The 7,373-nt window shown below is 48.7% G+C and overlaps 1 long non-coding RNA gene across 1 annotated transcript in view; it reads left to right on the top strand.

Moving 5' to 3' along the window:
- LOC109291046 overlaps window positions 1–6,946 on the top strand; it is a 15,454-nt gene extending 8,508 nt beyond the window's left edge. Inside the window, exons 2-3 of the long non-coding RNA XR_002095747.1 lie at window positions 2,474–2,482; window positions 6,936–6,946. This is a non-coding gene — a long non-coding RNA (uncharacterized LOC109291046). The remainder of the gene's footprint in view (window positions 1–2,473; window positions 2,483–6,935) is intronic.
- Window positions 6,947–7,373: the final 427 nt, after the last annotated feature.

Raw genomic sequence — 7,373 nt, 5'->3', positions numbered from 1 at the left:
GCAGGCAAGAAAGCCAGTCAGTGAAAATGGAAAGGGGGGCATTATGGGGTGAGGGACAGGCTGGGGTGGGGGTTTGGGGGCAAAGGGGGATGTAGCAGCAAAGGTAAAAGTACAGAGATGCCTGGGGAGTTGGATTCATAGATGTTAGGGTCAGAAGGGATGTCAATAGATCATCGAGTCCTAACCCCTGCATAGGCAGGAAAGAGTGCTGGGTTCAGATGACCCCAGCCAGATGCCCATCCAACCTCCTTTTGAAAACCCCCAGGGTAGGGGAGAGCACCACCTCCCTTGGGAGCCCATTCCAGATTTTGGCCACATCCCTTTTGAAGTGTGGTGCCAACTGCGGTCTGACCAGTGTCCGATAGAGGGGAAGTCTCAGCAGGTTGCAGTGTGTCAGAATTCCACTGTCTAATCTATATTGAGTCCATGAGTTTCTGTACCTACTACCTGATACAGTTCATAGGCCCAGCTCTGATAAATGGTTTATAATTTCAAAGAAGCACCTAACCTTATCACCAGAACTGAAGCAACTTCCTACATCTCAAAACACAAAACCTGACAACTATCTCCGGTACCCCCACAAACTGCACACCAGAATCTATCAAACACAACAATACCTACCTGTGGGGGCACCTTTCTCACCAAAAAAACACTATGCCTCCAGTCTCTCAGGCCTGATCCTGACAGGGATCAAATTACCAATCACTTTTCACAGCCAGGCCTATGAACTTCACTTCATCAGTCTCCTAGGTACAGAAAATCTTGGACTCAATATAGATTAGACAGTGGAATTCTGATACACTGCAACCTGCTGGACATCTGACTCCCCAGGCACCTCTGTACTTTTACCATTGCTGCCACATCCCCCTTTGCCCCCGACTTCTGCACTGCCAGCAGTCACACCAGGCCTCCCTACCCTGGCATTTAGTGGTCATTCCCAGGACCTGGGGTCTCCTCCTTCCCTATAGCCCTATCCCATACCTCCAAGTTCATCCTGGCAAGGGAATAAGCTCAGTAGGGACATGTTCTTCCCCTGCTGGCTGGTGATACAGTTAGTGCTCCCTCAAGCTGAGAGCAGGGCATTACCTGGTTTGTAAAAAAATGAAAAAAGGAAATAGGTGTAGATGGAGTTAGGAGGGTGGCATTCAATCTGTCTGCACCTGGAGCTTGGGAAACTACAGCAGCAGGAGGTTCATCTTCAGGAACACTAGCTGCTCCACCAAACCAGCATCCAAGCAGGTGCAGTGGGGTGTCACTACATCCCCAGTGATGCAGAACACCCTCTTGCTTGGCACACTGGTTGGTGGACAGGACAGGCATTTCCGGGCAACTGTGGCCAGATCTGGCAACACTGGGCTGCGGCTTGCCCAGTAGGCATGGATTGCGTACTAGCATGAGACTGTGGAGCCCCCTGTTCCACGTCTCCTCGCCTCTGCTATTCTGCCTTCCTGACTACCAGCACCTCTGTCCACTGATTCAGTATTTGGTTTCTACATACAGTGCCCTTCATCCTTGGGTCACACATGGCTGCCAGCACATGGACCGTACTAGACCACAAGAGATTGAGCCATTTCCTGATGCCCTCCTTCAGCCACCTCACCAGTACCTGCATGTCTGGTGACAGCGGCCTGCCCCAGCCAGGAACATGGATCCCCTGGAAGCTTTCCATTTGGCTCTGAAGTTCCCTTACTATGGGGATCACCTGGCTAAGGAGGGCATCAGCAGAACTAAGGCTCTTGGTGGCCTCAAGGAAGGGCTTCAGGACCACCAAGATCTGGGAGATGGTATCCCACTCAGCTTTGTTCATGGGGCCACTGATCTTGATCTCCCCAAACAGGGCCATCTCATGGATGGCTTTCTGTTGCTCCACCAGCTTCTTGAGCATCAGGTTTGTGGAGTTCCACTGAGTCTCCACATCCTGCATGATTTTGTGCTGTGGGATGTTCAGTTCTGTTTGTTTGTTCCACAGCATCTTGCCCCCTTTGTGCTCCAGTTGAAGCAGCCTTCCACCTTACTCAATTGGAAATGAGCTTGCTGGTGGTGCTGGTGCCATCACTGGCAGCCCTGTCCCCTTCCAAGGCATCCCTGACAACAAGGTGCCACACAGCAGATGCCATCAAAGTTGGCATCATGTACTGCCTTGACCATATTGGCCCCATTGTCAGTGATGATGAAGCCATGAGTGAGCTCACCTTGCTCAGTGAGCCACACCTGCACCAGGCATTTCATGGCCCCCATGATCTCTGCTGCTGTGTGGGACTTATCCAGCACCTTGGCTTGAAGGAGAGCCCACTTATGGCCTGACTGGTCACACAAGTGCCCTGTGAGGGAGAGGTAGGCATGATCTCCACCCCGGCTGCTCCAGATGTCCAAGGTGAAGTGCAAGGCCACCTGAAGACCTGCCTTGTGCAGCTCATCCCTCAAGTACTCCATGCATGCTGCATACAGGGATGGCACCACCTTCCTACTGAAGGTGATGCATGTAGGCACTTGGTATGGTGGGACTGCAAGCACCATGAGCTGCCTGAACCCTGGCCACTCAATGAAAGAGAAGGGCTGGCCATCAACAGCAAGCATCTCCCCAGTGCTCTGGGTGAGCTTGCTTGGCCTTGCAATGCACCCCACTTTCTGTCTGCCTTTTCTCCACTGTTCCAGTGTGGCCTGCCTCTGCTTTGGGGAGACAGGAGCTTTGGAGTTCATGGGGGACTTCCCTTTGGGCATGCTCCCCCTGGTTCCAGGCTGAGGAGGAGCAAGAGCAAAGGGGTGGTGCCTGCAGAGATGCATCAGCATCCCTGTGGTGGTCGTATCTTTTGTTCCCTTGCCCCAGCTGGTTTTGGCTTGGCAGTGCAGGCAGATAACATACGTGGGATCATCTGCCAGCTCAAAATGATCCCAGAGCACACTACTTGCTCACTTCTGGGGTCCGGGTGCATCTATGGATGCTTCTGCACTTTCCCCCTCCTCAGCAGGCAGAGGCACAGCAAGAGAAGCAGACTCAGCTGAGCCACTTGCATCCACCTCTACATAAACCTCCTCCGAATTGCCTTCTGGGAAAGGAGACCTGACTTGAAGGGAAACTTGAGGGGTGTCAAGTACAAACTCAGTTGATTCCCCCTCCTTCCCCATAATTTCCCTTCTTAGGGCACTAAGATCCAGATCCAGTGCCAGCTCTTTTTCTGGCATTGGAAGGCTCAGCATGGAAAGTGACAAAGGGGTGGAGTGGGCTGCTATGCTGGTGCTCCTGGTTGTGGTTGTCATCATGGTGGGGGCAGAGAGGTTATGGATGCTGCATGCAGATGTGATGCAGTCTCAGGCACAGGCAGTGGCTGTGGCACTGCTACCCTCTCCTTGCTGCTTGTAGCAGCCTCGTTCCTTTTAGCTGGAGGAAAGAGGCTGTTTCAGTTTGGTGGTGGGGGGAATTTACAGCTCTCCCTTTACCCCCTCTTCCACCCCTCACTGAAGGCTGGCCAGTGTGGCCACCTGCCTTTCCTCCACTCTTCATGATGTGTTTCATGTCTTCTTTTTCAAGAAATATATAAATGTATTAGCGTTCCTATATAAACTGAAAACTGTAGGTGTGGTGCACTGACGAGATTTACAAACCCAATAGAAATATGTCCGTGTGTGTAGAAAAAGTCAAAGTGAGCTGACTTGCAGTAATAAGATTTATGAACCTGATACAAATATGTCTGTGTGTGTAGAAAAGTTCAAAGCAAGCTGAGATTTATGAACGCAATAGAAATATGTCTGTGCGTGTAGAAGAACTCAAGAGCGTGGGTGTGTTGGAAAGAATGAGCATATAAAAACAAATATATATAGTAAATTCCTATGTAGAGCAAATTCTATTGCAACCCTATGCAATATAAGTATAAGATTCAAAAGAATAAATCAATGAATATAATAATAAAATAAAAGCACCTACAAGAAGATGGTAATCTGAAATCATGCTTGCTAGGGTAGCAAGCATGGAATCCTTTAGACAATCAGTGCTCCTAGCTGTAGTGGTCTGACACAGAGCTGCTAGAACAGACAGCTCACTAAATGACCCCAAAGCAGAAAGCAGGGCAGTTCAAAAAATGCTGCCTTTTATGAAGGTTTTCTGTCCCTCCCCTAGAGCACTGGGGTTGGAAGGGACTTCAGACTTCAGCTACATATGTCAATAAAGAGGGCACTCCTTCACCCCCACACCTTTCCCCCTCCTTCCTCTCCCTCCCCTTACTTTACGTTCTGTTCCCCAGCAGGGAAACCATTCAAGGTAAGCCCAGCTTCAGTCAAAGATTGAAATGTTTTGACATGCCCTGTTTCGTTTTGACCCTGTTTCAAGTTTCATTTCAACTTTGCTGTTTTGAGGTTGAAATGGCTCGAAACAGAGTCGGAACAAAATGGGCGGTGAAATTTCGCACAACCCTACTTCATGTAAAGCACTATGGATTAGAGCAGGGGCTCTGAACATCCATCAGCACCCTTAGAATGTATGAATAAAGTGTGTCTAAAATAATCCACTACCTTTAATATAAAATGTAATTGATTTAAGGCTGTCAATGGATACACCCTAGACTGTTATATTTAATAGAATGGACCTGTCATCTATTAATTTGTCTAAACTATGCAACATATAAAAAAGAACTTCCTCTGGTTTGTTTTAACTGATTTACATTCTCTCTGGTGTCTTGTTAATGTTGTTCTATCCTCCATGTACCTAATTCAGTATAAATGAATGTTCTCAAAGAACAAGTTTCTCCACTCATTTGTACTCCTACTCTTATACATTATATATTTAAGACACATCTCCTCAAAATCTGGACATTTTTACCTTTCCTTCATCAGTTAGCAGGTAGAAAAAGAAATGTGATCTGAGTGTAGGAGTAGAGGCTGGAAGTTGCTGAGTTCTCATCCAGCTCTGCAAATGATTTCTTTTGTGATCCTGGAAGATTTGAGACACTGACAGAGATGACACACAAATGCTTATTTCCCCAGAACATTTTGCTTATAGGCATACCAGCTTCTTGGGTACCTTTAGTGACTGAAAATGAGATGGGAGTAAAATGAGGCTCTCCCTTCCTTCTGTTATATGCAGCTTTAATCTGTGGGGAACTGTGTGGTGATGTTGCCTGTCCTTATGTACTTCAGTTGCTGTGCATTGTTGACATATGCCCTTGGGTGTAGCACTCACAAAGCCTAAGCATAAGGATGGTGGGGGACTGCTATGCAAATGTCCAAATAGAATGAGGACTCTTTCTGCTTCTCCTTCTGTTTTCACACATGTGCAAAGCAAACCACAAAGTGACCTTAACTTATCTGTTACTCTACTCCCCTAGCCTTTTTATGGGGCAGACTACCTATGATCTCCTATGGGGAGGGCCTGACTAGGCAATGTCAGTCCTGTTCCAGAGGGTTCTAGGTGTTCTTACTGAGCATGGGCAGCCTTGGCACAATGGTGGGTTGCCTCTTCTTTTGTTTCTTGAATGCTGAGGGTGGTTTCAATGGCTGGGTTGTTGGTCCAGGTATTGGTTTTGAAGGTTCGGTCATTCAGAGGGAGCTATTTTTAGACGTACTGCCATTGTCTCTCAAGCACCCTCATTCATCCCCATTCATACTGGCTGACCTGCTCCACCAGGCTTTAAAATAAGCCCATCAGGGGATGGGGGGACTACCGCCACTGCTGGCCCACTGAGCAACCCTTGCAAAGCCAGTAGTCCAAGGCACTTAAGGGAGCCCACCCCTGCCCCAGCCCTGGTACAATCTGTGGGTAAGGCAAGAGCCCCCAAGGGGACACTCGCCTGTCTGTACACAAATGCCAGGAGCTTGGGGAATAAGCATGAGGAGCTCATCCTCTTGCTAAATGCACACAGCTATGATATCATTGGGATAATGGAGACCTGGTGGGACTCCACCCATGACTGGACCATAGATATACATGGCTATACCTTGTACAGGAGGGATCGAGTGGACAAAAGGGGTGGGGGCATAGTTTTCTATGTCAAGGAAAGCTACGCATCCCTGCAAGCTGACATTGGCACCCATGGTGGATGACTTGAGACCCTCTTGGTTAAAATCCCTGGCGAACACAGCACAGGGGATACTATGGTGGGGATGTACTACAGACCCCCTACCCAAATTCAACACCATGACCAGGAGTTCACCAGGGAATTGGCTGAGGCCACACAATCCCAGTGTGTGGTTGTCATGGAAGACTTTAACTACTCAGACATCTTATGGGAGGAACAGTCAGCCCAATCTGAGCGGTCACAAAGCTTTCTCTCATGTGTGGATGACCTCTATCTGATTCAGGAAGTCTACAGGCTGACAAGAGGAAAAGCACTGCTTGACCTCATACTGGCAACCAGGCATGACCTAATCAGCAACCTAACAATTGAAGGGAAGCTGGGTGACAGTGACCATGAGCTAATCACCTTCATAATCTGCTCTAAAGCTGGCAAGTCAGTCAGTAACACAGAAGTTCTCAACTTCAGGAAAGCTGACTTTGACAAGTTAAGGAGGCTTGTCAGAGAGGCCCTATAAGGCCACAACCCAATGGTGAGGGGAGTTCAGGACGAGTGGTTGCTCCTCAAGGGAGCAATCCTGGATGCACAAGCAAAGTCCATTCTGTCTCAGACAAAAGGCAGCAAAAGGGCACAGCAGACCCCTTGGCTCTCCAGGGAACTGGCGGACCTCCTACGTCTTAAAAGGAAGACCTACAACGGATGGTAGACTGGAACTGCCACCAAGGAGGAATACTCTGCTCTGGTCCAGACCTGCAGAGAGCAAATTAGGAAAGCCAAAACTGTGATGGAACTCCAGCTAGCTACAAACATCAAGGAAAATAAAAAGTCCTTTTTTAGATATGGGGGGAGCCAGAGGAAAAGCAAGGGCAACATTGGACTCCTGCTAAACCAGATGGGGCAACTGAAAACGGACACGCAGGAAAAAGTGAGCTTGCTAAATGGGTACTTTGCATCAGTTTTTCACCGGTCCCATGGGATGGCCCTGCTCACTTTGGGTCAGGGAGGCCCAGATAAGGGAGATTCCTTGCCCTCCATTGAAGCTGACCTCATGAAGGAACACCTTGACAGGCTGGATACCCTCTAGTCACAAGGCGCTGATGGGTTACACCCAAGGGTACTCAGGGAGCTGGCGAGCATCATAGCTCAGCCCCTGGCATGGACCTTTGAAAGCTCTTGGCACTCTGGTGAAGTGCCCAATGATTGAAAGAGTGCCAATGTCATGCCTATCTTCAAGAAAGGGAGGAAAATAGCTCTGGCAAACTACAGGCCCATCAGCCTGACCTTTATCCTGGGGAAGATCTTGGAAAAGATTATCAAAGAGGTCATCCTTAACAGACTAGCTGAAGGGAATATCCTGAGGGATACCCA

Source organism: Gavialis gangeticus, unplaced genomic scaffold (genome assembly GCF_001723915.1).
Source record: "Gavialis gangeticus isolate Ggan-Ray unplaced genomic scaffold, GavGan_comp1, whole genome shotgun sequence".
Classification (NCBI taxonomy): Eukaryota; Metazoa; Chordata; order Crocodylia; family Gavialidae; genus Gavialis; species Gavialis gangeticus.
Note: the sequence above shows the minus strand (reverse complement) of the source record. Positions and strands in the feature narration are given on the sequence as shown.